This window comes from Drosophila obscura, unplaced genomic scaffold (genome assembly GCF_018151105.1).
Source record: "Drosophila obscura isolate BZ-5 IFL unplaced genomic scaffold, ASM1815110v1 contig_109, whole genome shotgun sequence".
NCBI lineage: Eukaryota > Metazoa > Arthropoda > Insecta > Diptera > Drosophilidae > Drosophila > Drosophila obscura.
The window spans coordinates 244,268-263,195 of record NW_024542690.1 but is presented as its reverse complement, the minus strand read 5'-3'; the positions used below and the strand labels follow the sequence as shown (position 1 = coordinate 263,195).

The following is an 18,928-nucleotide window of genomic DNA, read 5'->3' as shown; positions in this document are numbered from 1 at the left end:
CGTGCCAGCTGCATTAAAAAGAGGCAGCTGTGCTTGAACTGTTTCGCCAGAGGTCATCAGCTCCGTGAATGCCAAAGCGCCCACAGTTGCTTCACCTGTGGATTCCGCCACCACACGCTTCTGCACCGTGGTACTCCAGCTCCCAGCGAATCGACATTCACCACAGCGGAGGATCCCGATTCCTCCGTCACTCCAATCCGATTTATCTCTCCAAATCCTGAAGTGGCGTTATTTCCGATACGTCTTCAACGCCGATATTACAAAGATGTATCGCCAGATTTGGGTACATCCTACGCACACGCCCAGCGAATATTATTTCGCAACCATGAGGGGGAGATTCGGGATTACGAACTGAAAACCGTAACCTCTGGGGTCAATTGCGCTCCGTTTTTAACCATCCGGGTACTACAACAGCTTGCCGACGACATCCAGTCTCGATATCCAAAGGCAAGTCACATTGTGCGGCAGTTCATGTACGTTGACGACGTCCTAGCCGGGACAGACACCATCAAGGAGGCTCAGCTGGCTATCCACGAATTGCAGGCCGCCCTCAGCTCTGCAGGTTTTCCACTGCGTAAATGGACGTCCAACCAAAAGGAGATTTTGGCCGGGATTCCGAGTGAGCACCTCCTTCACAACGATTTGCTGGAAATTGAGGTCGAGAGCACGGCAAAGACCCTCGGAATTTGTTGGAAGGCAACGTCCGATGAGTTCTTCTTTGTTCCTCCCGCATTCACGCTCGACTCATCCTACACCAAACGCGAAGTTCTGTCCCAGATTGCAAAGCTGCTTGACCCCGCGGGGTGGCTGGCCCCATTCATCGTCCGGTCCAAGATTTTCATGCAGGAGATCGGGTTGCAAGAGTTGGGATGGGACGAACATCTCCCAAATGCGTTGTATCAACGCTGGCTAGACTTTCTGCAAAGTCACGCTTTCCTCCCCCAGATCAAGATTCCAAGATGGATTGGCGCCCCGGTAAGCCACCGGTAAAGATTGAACATCACGGTTTCTGCGATGCATCTGAAAAGGCGTACGGTGCCGCGATCTACGTGCGCGTCGAGTGTGACCAGCATATTACGGTGCATCTGTTGTCGGCGAACCCTTATCCTGGAGACTCAGCGCCGGGACTTCCCGTGCCAAGTGCGAGCTCTATTCTCTATCCGTCTTTTCAACGTAAATTATCGGTTATATATATATTTATATTTTATATTTATTTATCTGCGTGCTAACACATAGTTCCGCAGCATAAAATCAATCAAAAATAGGAAAATAACACAAACGACAACTCAAACTACATTTAATTACAAATAATAACCAAAGCATAAGAAAAAAAAACAACAAAAAAACACTGTCAAATCACAGCACACACATGTAAGCACTGTAACAAGAAGTGGAAACACAAAACAAAAACGAGAAGGAACGTGTGAGTCGCTTCTGGGGACGCGACTCTACTTATACCCGTACTCAGTCAGTTATACATTTTTGAGCTTATGATTTTTTAGAATTTAAAAAAAAAAAAATTTTACATTTAAAATTTTTTTGCTACATCTGTTATCTACATCTACAATGTATATTTTACATCTAACATGTAGATTATAGATGTACCATTCATATTCTACATCTCCTCCGCTAGGGGTTGCTCGCGCACTGAACGCGGCAGAGTGTGCGAGCGAGAAGGAGAATGAGTTGCGTTGTCGTTTGCCGGAGGGGGAAGGGGAAGCAACTGAAAATGAATTTCTTCATTCTGGCTATAATTATGATCCGATCTGATTCAGATTCGGCAATCTGGTAGATATAGTCATTCTCTACGATACTGCGTTTTTAGTTTTATCGTATCTTTAAAATTGTGGCTGCCACAGATTTTCGTCCTTTATGGGGGCGGAAGGGGGCGGGGCGAAATTTTGAAATACACTTGTAGCAGTGTGATATCACATGAGTCAAGAAACCAAATTTGGTTGCCCTAGCTCTTATAGTCTCTGAGATCCAGGCGATCTTCAAGACGGACTGACGGACAGACGGACATGGCTATATCGACTCGGCTATTGATCCTGATCAAGAATATATATACTTTATGGGGTCGGAAACGTTTCCTTCTCTGCGTTGCACACATCCACTTTTACCACAAATCTAATATACCCCTTAACTCTTTTTTGAGTACGGGTATAACAATGTCTTCTTCTACTGCAACACCAACTAAACGCACTCGGAATAATGCTGGAACCGCGAGTGAGCGACTCTCCGACGCCCCTTCGTCACAGTTGCTGGAGCTGCTGAAGGTTCTCTTCCAGGAGCAGACGGACCAAATTGCGTCCCACGTCCGAGAAGCAGAGCAGCGCATCCTCAGCAGCCTTATGGAGAGCTTGGACTCGATCGCTGGTGAGGTGAAGCAGATGGGTGCCCGAGTTATAAACTTGGAGCAGGCGGTGGTAGATCTTCGATCTCAGAGAGACCAACTGGGTGAACGGGTCGAGCTGCTAGACCGGGAGGTTGCGGAATTGCGTGCACTGGGGGAGAGAGTGGGAGGCATAGAGGCGAGACAGACGGCCGAACGCATGTCAGCTAGCGCGAGTGAACTGCGATTGCACGGTGTTCCCTACGTTGACGGAGAAAATCTAAGAGCGATCTTCAACAAGCTCTGCTTTAATATCCAGTTGACCCCACCACCAAGAATCCGGGATGTTTTCAGGTCCCGCAAAACACAAAGTAGTAACGTAGATCCCGTTATAATAATAAAATTAGAAAGCGTCCGAGAGAAGATCAAGAGAGCAAGAGACAACTGAGCTTGCAGTTAGTAGGTTTTGACTCTGAAGCTGCAATTTATGTCAACGAGCAGATTTTAAGAGAACATTACATAATTTTCAAAGAGGCCATGAGAATGAAGAAGCACCGAATTCTCTCTGCAGTGTTCACGCGGCGCGGCCTTGTGCACGTGCGCTGTAATGAGAGAGAGGGCGTTCAATGCATTGAACGCATTTAGGAGCTTTTGCTTCTAGCACCAGCTAGCGTACACGCAGAGCCTCTCTATGTTTCATCCACTGCCTCTCCCACTGCAACTTTGGCTGGATCAAACGACGCAGTAGGCGTCTTAAATAATTTTCGCTCTTAATCAATTACTCTTAGATTTAATAGTTAGGTTATTTATATCATTAATTTTGTATAACATAGTTCACATAAATTTAATATATTGTTCATCAGATGTTGAGACTGCGCCCCTTATAATTTCTTATTTAAAAAATGACTGGTGATATAGGTGGTTCCATAACCGGTTGCATTCTTAAAATAATTAGCAAACACCGAAATGGTCTCAAAGTTGTCCACATAAATGCACAAAGTTTGCTAAGGAATATTCATGAGCTTAGATTACTTTCTACCAATTCAAATGTAGATATTATATGTGTGTCTGAGACGTGGTTTGTACCTGAGATTTGTGACCTGTCAATTATGTGTGACGGTTATGTTGTTTTTCGTTCTGATCGTATTAGACACGCGGGTGGTGTTGCTATATATGTTAATACTAGATTAAAATGTAATGTTAAATGTAAACAACCAAGTGAATGTCCCATTGAATATCTACTTTTGGAAATATCAAGCAAATTAAATAAGAAAATATTACTTGGATCTATATATAGACCCAATAGAACAATTGACTATGAGCCATTAATTAATACTATCTCGGACATTTCAGTGACATACACGGACATTATTCTGGCCGGCGATTTCAATAGCATGAATATCATGAAAGAGAGTCATCTATTGGATAGCTTTGCTTCTCTGGGGTTGTATGCCGTTAATGTAACCATGCCTACACACTTCAGCAATACCTGTGATACACTTCTTGACATGTTTTTCATCAATGACCCTAATAAGACCTTACTCTATGACCAGGTATCAGTACCAGCTTTTTCTAAACATGACCTTATTTTCCTGACATATGACTTGACTTTTGATTACAAAACTGATTCCTTTACGTATAGAGACTATAAGAATATTGACCTTAATGAACTAGAACTTGAATGTAATGCACGTGACTGGTCTTCCATTTACAAATCTCCCCATGTTCAGTACCTGTTCAACAAGTTTGTTCCTCTAAAAACCAAAGTAACCAACCTAAGACAAAAACCATGGTTCAACAGTTACATCAAAAATCTAATGCATCAGAGAGACAATGTTTTTCTTAAATGGAAGCGTTATAAAACAGATGAATTTCGTTTAACATACAAACGATTAAGAGCAATAGTTACCAAGGGTATAAGATCTGCAAAATGTGACTTCTACAAATCTAAATTTCAGAACTGTTCCACTATTAAACAAAGGTGGACTGAAATGAACAATTTGGGAATAGGGAAATGTAAACAGAAGACTCGTGCTCAGTCACTGTCGAAGAACTTAACAGATGGTTTTCGATGACTGGTGTACCTGAAGCGACAAGCAACACGTACCTGAATGCAACCCCACTCTGTGATAATAGTTTTAGCTTTGCGTGTGTTAATCAATGTGATGTCCTTGCGTGTATACTTAAGGTGAAGTCCAATGCTGAAGGCTTAGATAACATAAATCCAAAATTCTTAAAAATTATACTTCCCAAGATTTTGTCCCACGTCACGTATATCTTTAACAACGCCATTACTACGTCCTCCTTTCCGACTGTATGGAAAAAGGCAAACATTTTTTACCAATCCCAAAACATAACAATGATTACAGACCCATTTCAATACTTCCATTTCTCTCAAAAGTTCTTGAAAATCTTATGTCTTCACAGATTGAAAACTTTCTGACTCAAAACTCGCTGATTAGCCAATAGCAGTCGGGGTTTCGGAAAAAACGAAGTTGCATAAGTGCCATAACGGATATTGTGGAAGATATACGACAGCAACTTGACAAAAACTGGGTTACTTTCTTAACACTTATTGACCATAGTAAGGCATTTGACTCCGTAAACCATAACATACTCTGCACAAAATTGACGAATCTATTCAATTTTTCAGACACTGCAGTCAACTTTGTTAAGTCTTATCTTACAAATCGATTGCAGGCAGTAGTCTCAGGTACGAATGTTTCCAGTTTATGAAACTTATGCGGGGAGTCCCTCAGGGATCTGTGTTAGGCCCTTTATTGTTATAAACATATATGTATATATATATACATATATATATACATATATATATAACATATATGTTAATGATCTACATACTGTTTTGTCCGAATGTGAAGTACATCTATATGCTGATGACGTCCAAATGTGTCAGTACGTGTAACAAAATGCTTTCCACAATAGAGAAATGGGCAAAAGGGAATGGAGTAAACACATATCAAAGGCAACAGGACGTACCTATGGTCTGTTGCGCCAATTGTCAGCGTCTAAAAATGTTTGCCAGAAAAAATAAGACTTAGTAGTAGCCTTTAATTCAATTGTCCGATATGTGTTTAATTTAAGACGTTTCGACCATGTATCACACCTAACTAATAAAATACTTGACCTTAACTTGACCACTTGGATAGATTTTAGAACCTTAGTATACTTTCATAAAATTGTGACGACTCAAGAACCGATTTAACTTTACTGAAAACTTAACCCTGCTACATCACAATGAACCAACCATTTATGCCCTCGAACTCAAACGCTGTGCTCGAAGAGGCAGTTCATTGTCAATGCAATCCGCTTATGGAACAGTCTTCCTCATCACCTTAAATCCATTAGGAGCGCAACCCAATTTCAAATTAAAATCAAAGAACATTTAGGAAACCATTAAAAATAAGCTAAATAAATAGACTCATCAATATACAAAAAATATAAAAAAACAAATAAAAAAATAAAAAAAAATTAAAAAAAAAAAAAAAAAAATATAAAACAAAACAACATATTAATGTATAAGTATTCGATTTAAGTACATAACTCTTGTCAAAACGTCAATGTATAAGTATTAGATTTAAGTAGATAACATCAAAAATTAACTATACATATATTCACCGAGTGACTAGCGCAATAAAAATAAGTCTATACTTGTAGCGTTAGGATAAAGCATAATATAAAATACAAAAAATACAAATTTGTTGCAAGTATTGGATTCAGAGGATCTGGAACCTGATAAAGGGTGTGGTGAACTCATGCAAAGTGTGTATCGTCCACAAGAAGAAGTTACCGACCCAACTGATGGGTGATCTCCCGACAGATCGAACTGCTTTCTCCAGACCGTTTACCCATACAGGCATTGATTACGCCGGTCCTTTTGACATAAAGAATTATACCGGGAGAGCTTGCCTGATTACTAAAGGTTATGTGTGCGTATTCGCATGATTTTCCACAAAGGCTATTCCCTTGGAGGTCACTTCCGACCTGACCACCGAGAAATTTCTAGCCGCCTTTGCTCGTTTCGTCGCTCGACGAGGTTGTCCGCAGCATATCCATTCAGATAATGGGAAAACTTTTGTGGGAGCAGCCACTGTCCTTTCTCGGGACTTCCTCGAGGCGTTCCAGGGCTCGGTGACTGATGCATATAGCCATCAGCGGGTTTCATGGAGGTTCATCCCGCCAGGAGCTCCACACATGGGGGGCTTGTGGGAAGCCGGCGTAAATAGTTTTAAAACGCTCTTCTACAAAGCCACGTCGACCCGGAAATATACATTTGAAGAGCTTTCGACGCTTCTCGCGAAGATTGAAGCATGCCTTAATTCCAGGCCGCTCTCACCCATGTCCGAAAATCCGACGGAGTTGCTGGCCCTTACTCCCGGGTATTTCCTTATTGGAGCCCCGTTAATGGCGACAGCAGAGCTCGAAATAAAGGAGTACCTCATGTCGATCATTAATCGGTGGCAGCATTTGAAGGCCCTCAACCAGCTGTTCTGCCAGAGGTGGAAAGATGAGTATATCAAAGAACTCCACAAGCGCAACAAGTGGCAGACAGCGATGCCCAATCTTCAGGTCGGCGATATGGTTATCGTCAAGGAAGATAACCTGCCCTCTAATGACTGGCGACTCGGAAGAGTACAGTCCGTGTCTCCCGGCGCCGACAATAGGGTCCGTGTGGTAGACATTCTCACGGCCCGCGGTGTTCTCAAACGCCCGTTCGCAAAGGTCGTTCTCCTTCCGGTAGAACCCCCTCATTCCGTACAACAGTAACGGAAGGCGTTCCCATTTATAATGCCTTTCCGTGTCTACTATTCCATCCACGTACTGTGGTTTTTTTTTTTGGTTCGCATCCAAAACGCACTCGTTTTTTTGTTCGTCCAACAGTACTTAGAGTGTGCTTGTTATCTGTTCCTAGCACGTTACTAATGCGTCTCCGATTCTTCTTTTCCGTACCAGTTATTTCGCATCCAGATCCAGATGGCTCCACGATCCCGTGACAACCGCACCTCAGGGAGCCAACTTTCCCGAGGAACACCCGCTTACCGCTGCCGCGTCTGCTCCGGAAGGCATCCGCTACGGGACTGACGCAGTTTCCTCAAGCTGACCGTGGCGAAAAGGCTCCGAGCCGTACTGGTCAACAAGTACTGTCGGAACTGCCTGGCTCACCAGCATTCCGGCAAGGACTGCCGAAGTGGGGGCCGGTGCAAGGTGTGCCACAAAAACCACCACACGCTGCTCCACATGCGACGGTTCCAGCCAGATCGGAATCGGCTGCTCCGGCTCCCGTTCCGTCTCCAGCTCCGGTGTCCCAAACCAGTCGCCGCCCCGGCTCCCAGCAAGCCGTCCCTTCGTGGGGAATCCTGCTCCATCGGTCAACACCCTGCTCCAGCACCGAAGCATAAATTTCCTCCCGACGGCCCAGGTGATCTTGGATATGGCGCCAAAACCCACGAGACAACGGCGCTCATCGACCCATGCACGCCGATGAGCTGCATTGACGCTTCCTTGGCCGCCGACTTCAAATTACCCAGCACGCCCATCCGATCGGAGAAGGTAGCCTATCGTCCGCGCCAAAGCCGGCGAGGTCCAATTGGACGTGGTCCTCAAGATTGAACCCTGCTTACGCGTCCGCACGCCGCTGCGACCCTTGAGCGAGACGACTCGGGCCAAGTTCGACGACATTCGCCTTGCCAATGAAAACTTCCATCGCCCGGCCACCATCTCTCTCGTATTGGGAGCCGATGTTTATCAGAAGGTGATTCAGCCCGGGTTCCTTGCGCGAGGAGACGGCCTTCCAGTGGCCCAGAGCACCGTTTTCGGATGGATTGTGTCCGGGGCTTGTAAGCAGCCATAGGACGGGACGTTGCAGTTCTGCAAGGGGGGGGCGGAGGATGTTTAGGGCAGCAGCGCTGTTAATGCTATTAACATCGCTGCGTTAGCTCGCGCACTCTCCTGTGCCCTTCGCTCTCGCGCTGCGTGAATGCCATCCACGGCTCTCCATCACGGGCGCTACCCGCCGGCCGAGCTATGCCTAAACGAGAGAGAATCAGTATCGTTTCCACCCCCGCCAAACATACAAGCTCCGCGCATATCTGTCACGATCCAAAAATATACCATCGATACTTTAAAGCACCATCTGAAGACTATTTATTGGGAATAATACTCTTGGGAAACCGAAGCCGACCCGACCACATCCGCCCTCCTACAAAACACATTCCTTGTCATTAAGCACCCAAATCAAAATTTAAGACGCACGTCTGCCAATTTAAACTCCTTTTCTGCTTCATTGCGTCTATTCCGACAGCGATAGCAGACGCGCCCAGTGTAAAAAGGCTATTTTTTCCGAAACCGTTTTTGTTTTGAGTTTGCAGTTAAAGTAAATGTGTGTGTGCCACGTATGCTCCCAGCAGTTCGGCGGACTAGCCCTTGCCTAGCTATCTCACTAGCCCAGCCGGTCCATCACTGGCCTGTAGACTAACCCGACTCCATGTAAAATCCTATACCATTTTCGCATTGCATGTCATTGGGGCTGATGTGTCGGCAGGCATTGCATCAGCGTAGTCTAGACCACTGGCTAGGCTGGGTAGACCATGGACTAGACCACCTGGCCTAGACACCGGGCTCACTGAGTATACCAGACCATGGACTGGCCCACGTTGTCTAGATCACTGGCTACGCTGAATATACCAGACTGGCCCACGTTACCTAGACCATGGCTAGGCTGGCTGGGCAGCGAATGGTCTAGGCTCAATAAAACACCATTTTTATTTTATATTCTTTTGTTATTTATATTAAGACAAATTAAAAACAAAAAACAAAGTAAAATTTGAATTAAGGAAAAAAGTCGTTCCTGGCTTAAATCTAAATCTTAATAACTATTAACTACAAATAATAAATAAAAACGAAAAACCCTTCAATGGCGAAAAAAAACAACAAATTCCTTCCTGGCTTAAATCTAAATCTTAATAACTATTGACAATTATTCGTAGCTTTATTTTTATTACTTTTTGAAATCACCGTCTTCTTTTGCAGGTGTAAAGCATGGCGCAGGTGTGTGATCACTGGGCCCTACCATTTCAATTAATGCTGAAAATATATTTGAAGAAATATTTTAAATATTGTTATTTAAAATTGGGATTTGATTCAAGAGACTTAAGGCACCTCTTGCCTAGCACCCCATCCACATTGCAGTCTAAGCCCACCCCGTCAGTAAAAATATTTTTTAAATTTTATCCAACTAAGCCTGGATGCAGGCGCTGATGCAATCATTGATCTGTTAAAAATATTTTTTTAGTAAAATTAGATAGGTATGTATATGTATATCAACAATACGTACGTATTCGTCTCGACTACCCTTCCCAATTTTTTCGTTGAGATCAACGAGGTCATCGAAACTTGTTATGGGGCAGCTGCCAAGATGTTAGTTTGATTTAATTGATTGGCTGTAAGCTGGCCCACCATCACTTTTAGCTCAGCAACTTCCGAGCACAACCTCAAATTTGCGAGTGATTTTTTGATCCATCGATTCGAGACGCTCCTCCGATGTTAGGCCTTTTGTGCACTCGTTATCTTTTTCTGTAAATTTAATTCTTCATTTTAGTACTTTTGTATATCAGTAGTACATGTAATGTTCACTTACAAACCTTGCAGCGCAGGCTTCTCAGATGCGCATCGGACTCGTTTTCACGTTCAGACGTTCGGACGTATGTTGCTGCCCACTGCTAATTTAGTTCATTACAATTACCAGTTTTTGGTATAATGATCGCTATGCTTCTATTGCTTCTATTCTAGTGCATGTGTCTGCGCTTAGCCGAACAGGGGTTTTTTTTATGTCAAAAACAATGGCATAATGTGTAGAAATGGTTTTTTAGTTTTGTTTTGGCATTTGAAGCGATGCCACTTGGTAGAACTACAAATGACTACAAATGTTTTCACAATTTGCACAAAAACTATGCACACGTTTGACCTAAAGGAAGTTTTACTACAATGAGCTATTTTTTGTAATGCTTATTATTATAAAAATAATACTCAAATTTACTTATAACTAATATAAATGTAGCATTGGCATAACCACTAACCTATTTCTATATGGAATACAAAACCCCTAACATTCAAACAATTTTAAGGGAAACCTTTCTCTACCTCATAGTCTTCAATATCTTCAATATACCCAAACTTGTGGAATCCAGAGGCTCCTCGTACAAATTGAATTTATTAGAAAATGTTGACCCAAAAAGCCCTCATCAGAAAACGATGTTATTATTAAAGGAATATAACCTTTTATAAAACAGCAATTGTTTGGTTGCTTTTCGGCTAAGCGCCAGCCCATGTTCTCGCTGGTGCTTTGCTTTGCAGCGTCTCTTAAATAAAAAAAAATAAAAAATAAAAAAATAAAAATAAAGCAACGCTCACTGGAGCCCCGGTGGAGCTAAAATTCGTTAACCAAACCTAAAACATGGAAAAATAGACAATAAATACTTTTTGGAAGGTTGCGGGCCGAACTGCCAATTGGGAAGAAAGCAAACGAAAAGGGGTTGAATTTTTGGTACCTGAACGTGTTCCTTTGGCATTGGAACAGAAACGGTACTTTTCAGGTAAAATTAGTTTTGAGTCGTTTTGGTCAAACGGCTGCAATTTTGCCGTTTATCCATCGATTCTTCCAAACGATACCTTACACGACGCCTAATTAATGCGTCTATCTAAACCAAAAATGTTGGACAATAATTTTTCTTTTTCTTTCAACTTTTCGCAAGTTTTTAAAGTCAAAATTTCGGGGAAAAATACCGCAAAAAAATGATGAAATCTGAATTTTAAAGCTTAATATCTTCCAGGCGTTAAGCTGCAGATACAAAGTGTCTGGGTCCGAATTATAATTGCACTTGCCAGCTTTACAGAACTGCAAAGTTCTATGCAACCAGATATAAGATACTTAAGTTATGTGAAAAATAGAAGCACTACCTCTGAAAAAAAAAAACATTAAACAAATACCAGATTTTACAAAATTCTTTAAAAAAAAAACTAAACCATAAAAAAAACCATAATTCGTTAAAAAAATGTTAAGCCCCGAAATCTATAAGAAAAAGTCATTTTGGGCCACAGCCTAATTGTCGTGTTGGCTTGTGTTATCCAACTCATTTAGCAAACAAATTAGGTTTGAATTCTGTGATTTTCACCCCGATTTCATGAATTCTTCCTCCAGGAGCAATCAAACTAGTTCCCAAATTATTTACATAAACAATTGAAAATAATTGAAAACTTGTGGACAATTTTAGATTATTTCGCAAATAATGGGACAATATTGAGTACTCAAGTTATTGCTTGATTAACTATATTTACATATTTTTATTTGTATGACGTACACGAGAATATGATTTAAATACAGTTTTGTCTCTACCTATAATAGGTTTATCGAATATCTTTGCCGACTTTTTCGCTCTCTGGACGTATCTTACTTTGGTCGTTTCCATTTGATGAGTTGCCGGAACCGAAAATATTTAAATCTGTTTGCTAACACATTTCTAAGCTCTACTGCTAAATTATTGAAATTAATTAACATATTAAACATTAATATTTTATATCTTACAGCCCTGCTGAAAGCAGCCTGCTAATTAAAATATTGGGAAAGGGACTGGTAAACACAAAATTATCTCTTGATATACAACAAAAAAATCCGAATTCACCCATACATTCTGTAAAAACTTTTGAAGCATTACATCTGTAAGTTTAAAAAAATATGTGAACACTATGCTTCAAGATTTGTTTTTATAGGAAGAAGGAACTGTTAAAGGGCATTTATACAATGGGCTTTAACACGCCATCGAAAATACAAGACACTGCTTTGCCCACGCTCCTTGCAGATCCACCACAAAATATGATAGCCCAAAGCCAGTCTGGAACAGGAAAATCGGCTGCCTTTGTCTTGTCAATACTTAGTCGTGCGAATGTTGAGTTAAATCACCCTCAAGTACTACAAAATCACATAGGTATATTAGATTCATGTCAATGTACATATGTAACAGCCAGAAGAAAGCGTTTCCGAACCCAAAACATATTTATTATTGTTCAGCATTAATGGCCATGTTTGTTTTTCTGTCCCGTTTGACGCCTTCGTTACATCAAATAAAATTAATTTTTTAAATTATGTATTATTTATATATTTTTTATTTTTATTCGTTATAAATTTCTCCAAAAGATAAATTGCATTAATTACTAAATTTAATTTTAGGTTCTGTGCTTATCCCCTACATATGAGTTGGCAATTCAAACAGGGGAAGTTACTGCACGTATGGGACAGTTCTGTCCCGATATCAAAATAAGATTTGCAGTTCGCGGTGAAGAAGGTCTGTACAACATAAGCAGTTTATATCAATTCAAAATTCAAAACTTGAAATTTTTGATTTTCAATTGATCGTAATAAAAAGATTACCGAGCACATTCTAATTGGAACCCCGTACTCAAAAAGAGTATATTGTATTTTTGGTAAAAGTTGATGTGTGCAACGCAGAGAAGGAAACGTTTCCGACCCCATAAAGTATATATATATTCTTGATCAGCATCAAAAGCCGAGTCGATATAGCCATGTCCGTCTGTCCGTCAGTCCGTCTTGATGAGCGCCTGGATCTGAGAGACTATAAGAGCTAGAGAAACCAAATTTGATTTCCAGGCTCATCACACTGCTATAAGTGTATTTCAAAATTTCGCCCCGCCGCCTTCCGCCCCCACAAAGGACGAAAATCTGTGGCAGGCACAATTTTAAAGATACTATAAAACTAAAAACGCAGTATCGTAGAGAATGACCATATCTACCAGATTGCCGAATCTGAACTAGATCGGATCATAATTATAGCCAGAATGAAGAAATTAATTTTCTGTTGGTTCCCTCTCCTTCTCCAGCGCTGCTGACGCTACTGATTCTCTTTCTCGCTCGCACACTCTGCCACGTTCACTGCGCGAGCAACCCCTAGCGGAGATGATGTAGAATCTAAATGGTACATGTATAATCTACATGTTAGATGTACAATATACATTGTAGATGTAGATGTAGATAACATATGTAGCAAAAAAATGTAATGTTCTCTGCGTTGCACACATCAACTTTTACCAAAAATACAATATACCCCTTAACTCTTTTTTGAGTACGGGTATAATAAATTGGATCAATTAAACCGAAAAGTCAGTTCATATATTTCAGTCACACTGCTTGATTTAGTAAAATTGTATGTATATATGTATGTATGTACTACTTATGTATTCGAATACACTGATCATGGTGACCTTGAGTGGCTATCATAACATCCGCTTCATCTAATACAAAAACTGAAATTCAACATTTTTCCTGGCGTTCCAATTCGAATGTGCTCGGTAATCTTTTTATTACGATCAATTGAAAATCAAAAATTTCAAGTTTTGAATTTTGAATTGATATAAACTGCTTATGTTGTACAGACCTTCTTCACCGCGAACTGCAAATCTTATTTTGATATCGGGACAGAACTGTCCCATACGTGCAGTAACTTCCCCTGTTTGAATTGCCAACTCATATGTAGGGGATAAGCACAGAACCTAAAATTAAATTTAGTAATTAATGCAATTTATCTTTTGGAGAAATTTATAACGAATAAAAATAAAAAATATATAAATAATACATAATTTAAAAAATTAATTTTATTTGATGTAACGAAGGCGTCAAACGGGACAGAAAAACAAACATGGCCATTAATGCTGAACAATAATAAATATGTTTTGGGGTCGGAAACGCTTTCTTCTGGCTGTTACATATGTACATTGACATGAATCTAATATACCTATGTGATTTTGTAGTACTTGAGGGTGATTTAACTCAACGTTCGCACGACTAAGTATTGACAATACAAAGGCAGCCGATTTTCATGTTCCAGACTGGCTTTGGGCTATCATATTTTGTGGTGGATCTGCAAGGAGCGTGGGCAAAGCAGTGTCTTGTATTTTCGATGGCGTGTTAAAGCCCATTGTATAAATGCCCTTTAACAGTTCCTTCTTCCTATAAAAACAAATCTTGAAGCATAGTGTTCACATATTTTTTTAAACTTACAGATGTAATGCTTCAAAAGTTTTTACAGAATGTATGGGTGAATTCGGATTTTTTTGTTGTATATCAAGAGATAATTTTGTGTTTACCAGTCCCTTTCCCAATATTTTAATTAGCAGGCTGCTTTCAGCAGGGCTGTAAGATATAAAATATTAATGTTTAATATATTAATTAATTTCAATAATTTAGCAGTAGAGCTTAGAAATGTGTTAGCAAACAGATTTAAATATTTTCGGTTCCGGCAACTCATCAAATGGAAACGACCAAAGTAAGATACGTCCAGAGGGCGAAAAAGTCGGCAAAGATATTCGATAAACCTATTATAGGTAGAGACAAAACTGTATTTAAATCATATTCTCGTGTACGTCATACAAATAAAAATATGTAAATATAGTTAATCAAGCAATAACTTGAGTACTCAATATTGTCCCATTATTTGCGAAATAATCTAAAATTGTCCACAAGTTTTCAATTATTTTCAATTGTTTATGTAAATAATTTGGGAACTAGTTTGTTTGCTCCTGGAGAAGGAATTCATGAAATCGGGGTGAAAATCACAGAATTCAAACCTAATTTGTTTGCTAAATGAGTTGGATAACACAAGCCAACACGACAATTAGGCTGTGGCCCAAAATGACTTTTTCTTATAGATTTCGGGGCTTAACATTTTTTTAACGAATTATGGTTTTTTTTATGGTTTAGTTTTTTTTTTTAAAGAATTTTGTAAAATCTTGTATTTGTCTAATGTTTTTTTTTTTTCAGAGGTAGTGCTTCTATGTTTCACATAACTTAAGTATCTTATGTCTGGTTGCATAGAACTTTGCAGTTCTGTAAAGCTGGCAAGTGCAATTATAATTCGGGCCCAGACACTTTGTATCTGCAGCTTAACGCCTGGAAGATATTAAGCTTTCAAATTCAAAATTCATAATCTTTTGCGGTATTTTTCGACTTATAAACTCTGGAGAAGTCGAAAGAAAAATAATCTTGGCATGTATTTTTAGTTTTAGATAAACGCATTAATTAGGCGTCGTTTAAGGTATTGCTCATTAAAATCTATGGATAAACGGTCAACTTGCAGCCGTTCGACCAAAACGACTCAAAAATAATTTTACGTGAAATTAGTGCTTTTATTTTTCACATAACTTAAGTATTTTATATCTGGTTGCATAGAACTTCAGTTCTGCAAAGCTGAAAAATGCAATTATAAATCGTACCCAGACACTTTGTATCTGCAGCTTAACGCCTGGAAGATATTAAGCTTTCAAATTCAAATTTCATCATTTTTTTGCGGTATTCTTTCCCGAATTTTGACTTTAAAAACTCGGGAAAAGTCGAGAGAAAAATAGTTCTTGGCATGCATTCTTAGTTTTAGATAGACGCATTAATTAGGCATTAGACCAAGGTGCTACCTGCTCGCATTGTACATATATAATTACATTAAAAATTCGCGTGCTGGTTTAACTCAAAACACAAGATCGACTGGACAGAACAAAAATAAAGATAGGAAAACAAAGTAAAATTGACTATTTATTGCACTGATATGTATTGCTCGGCATGATGTTCTTGCATCAGCTGAGGTGTTGTTGTAATGCTGCGTTGATGTTGCTACGACAGCAGACTGCCCACCCTACCATGATCATCCTATCCGCAAGACCAAATTAGTGGCCGATGATCCCTGAAACAACCACCACCTTAACCTATCTCCATACTACAGCGAGGCATGGCTCCCCACAACACGAACAAACTAGAACATATTAAAATTCATTTAAACTTATTTATTAAAGACAGATTTCCATTTTTCCTAACCCAAAAACTCTAAAATCTCGGAATTCAACAATATACGAATTCAGAATATTATTTATTTATTTATTTATTGAAGACTAGCAACTATCTGCTAACATACATTATGATTAAAATTAAAGGAAAAAAAAAAATTGGATATAGGAAATAATTAAAAATTAGTGGATTGTAAGAACAGGTATATCTTACTGGCTATAATTTTAAGGGATAATTCAGGGGATAGGGTGTGATAAAGATTATTATAATTAGAGCATAAGATTCGAAAAGGGTCGTGTTGAGTGTAATTAGACCTACAGAAGGGTAAACAAAACGGACGAAAGGTACGGGTAGGTCTAAGGGGAAGAGAAAAGTCAAGCAGGCCAAGAAGTGCTTCTGAATCAACAAGCCCAACTAGGAGCTTGTGTACAAATATAACGCCGTTACAAATTCTGCGATGGCGCAAAGAAGGGAGGTCTAAAAGATGTAGCCTCGATTGATAAGGTGGCAAGATTCTATCCGAGTCCCAGTTAAAATTACGTAAGGCAAAAATTAAAAATTGTTTTTGGACCGACTCGAGAATGGACTGTTGCTCCTTGTACTGTGGACTCCACAAACAAGAACAATATTCCAGAATCGGAAGAACCAAGGAGACGTACAGTGTTTTGGTGACATACGGGTCATCAAACTCCTTGGACCAACGCTTTATAAACGCTAGAACACCCTTAGCTTTATTTACAGTTGCAGCTATATGGCTATTAAAACACAGTCTATGATCGAAAAGAACTCCAAGGTCATTAGAACTCGAAATTCGTTCGAGGGCATGAATTCCTAGAGCGTACGAGACAAATTGTGGAGTGCGACGGTAAAAAGTCATAAGTTTGCATTTAGAAAGGTTCAGAAAGAGGAGATTTGTTGAACACCAAATTTGCAACTCGTTTAGGTCGAGTTGAAGGCGTTTGTGCAGGTACCAATCAGAGTAGGAGAGATAGATTTTAACATCGTCAGCGTACATTAGAGTGGAGGAGTATGTTATAACTTGAGGAAGTTCATTCACAAATAAAATAAACAGAAGTGGACCTAAATGACTACCTTGTGGCACTCCTGATGTAACATTAACGACATTCGACAACACATTAGTAAACAAAACACGTTGTGTGCGGTTAGAAAGATATGACGAAATCCAGTTTAGAAGATTAGTGGGGAAACCAATTAAAGAAAAATTGGCAAATCCTCCAGCTGAACCCCCCAGAGGGGCCGCTGGAAGGGACTGCATTACCCAACGGGTAGCATGCCGTCTGTCCGGGTATGGTCGCCGGCCAGGTCCAGGTCTTCCCGACCAAAATTTGGGGGACTGAACCAGGCCAGGCTGGGGGCCTGGGGGTAGGCATAAAACGCTGGGGGGCCCCCATAACCAGCATGGACCCCTGGGCCAACAATGGAGCGGACGGATGATAAAGCAGGGTTGGGATGCAACCCAAACGTCGGTGGAAAGCGTGGCTGCACCACCGGCGGGCACGGGGAGGAGCAACCCTCTGCGTGTCGCCAGCGGCCACACCTCGAAGCGGGAGCGGTCATATCAGTTGCAATGCTACTGCCACAAAAACGACTCACTCCAGGTTGAGCCGCACAGGTGCCGTGGTCGATACAGATTCGGACCTGGAGAGGTGCTCTCCGTAACCAACGGAGAAGACAGCCTCCCGCTCCCCGGAACCAGGTTCCAGCTCCCCGCTAGGGAGGGCCGAAGCGTCCAAGGAGGGGTTGAGGCGAGGCGCATACAAAGCGGCCCTCAGATCGTGGGACGGCTCCAGGCAGAAGGACCTCTCTGAGGAGGAGGGCCAAAATGACCTGGGCCGAGGACGGATAAAGGGGGCGGCTGCACTCTGATGCCGCAGATGAGGCATCGACGGAGGGATTTGCCAACAAGGTGGAGGGAGCTCGCCACCAAAGGCAACGCTCGACCGAGGTGCCAAGAACGACACTCCGGCGAGCAGCGGCAACGCGGGCCCAAGGTGGCAGCCCCCACACCCAAACAGGCGAAACGTCCCCAAAAGCGAAGGTCAGTGAGGTGACCAAACGACATTTAATCGTGGCACTCATAGACCGGAGCGAAGAATGGCAAATCGGCGGCGCGGTGGAAGACGGTGCACGCGCGGCTCGTGGATGCGCTGTTCGCCAGATGGAGGGGACCCAACGGCCCCACCACGTTCGATGGTGCAGGGTGGCTCAACGGGGTGAACTTAAAGATGGACGACCCCACACTCAGTGGCTGACGCAACGGTCTGCCAACTGGAAGCGTTGTGGGAGGGGGCCAAGCTGGAGGTGGTGGACAGGGAGCTAATCCCGTCCATACCAAAGGCAAAGGTACTCTCCCCATCGTAATCCAAGGGGACCGTGCGCTGAAGCTGCTACGGGCAGAACCCCGACGTGCCACGGCTAACTGGAGATTCTGCACATCGGGAGCCCACTACCCAACGAGGGGGGCCAGAGTGCGATCATCCAGATCAGCAAGGAGGCAGAGGACCTGCTATACCCAAGATTCGGGAAGATGGCGTGGGGGATGGGCAGGTTTACCTGCGGTTGAGAGCGCCACCCGAGGCAAGATGCGCACACTCTGCAGGCGGGCGAGGTGGAGAGACCTTGGTCTGGACACCATCGTGGAGGCCGCACAGGGTCTTGCGCTGGACTGGAGGAGGGGGGAGGACGGTGACCTGACGGTAGTAGTCAACCCGTCGAGT

The 18,928-nt window shown here is 41.7% G+C and overlaps 1 long non-coding RNA gene and 1 pseudogene across 2 annotated transcripts; both read right to left on the bottom strand.

Annotated features, from left to right (window-relative positions):
• Nucleotides 1-9,275: 9,275 nt before the first annotated feature.
• Nucleotides 9,276-10,206, bottom strand: LOC111076508. Of its 2 annotated transcripts, none has more exons than XR_002608040.2 (3): nt 9,987-10,206; nt 9,684-9,922; nt 9,276-9,620 (listed from the first exon to the last, which is right to left on the bottom strand). It is a non-coding gene; the product is annotated as an uncharacterized LOC111076508 (long non-coding RNA). The 2 variants fall into 2 exon arrangements; XR_002608041.2 differs by having other exon boundaries at nt 9,991-10,206.
• Nucleotides 10,207-13,586: 3,380 nt separating this feature from the next.
• Nucleotides 13,587-18,094, bottom strand: LOC111076501 (annotated as a pseudogene).
• Nucleotides 18,095-18,928: the final 834 nt, after the last annotated feature.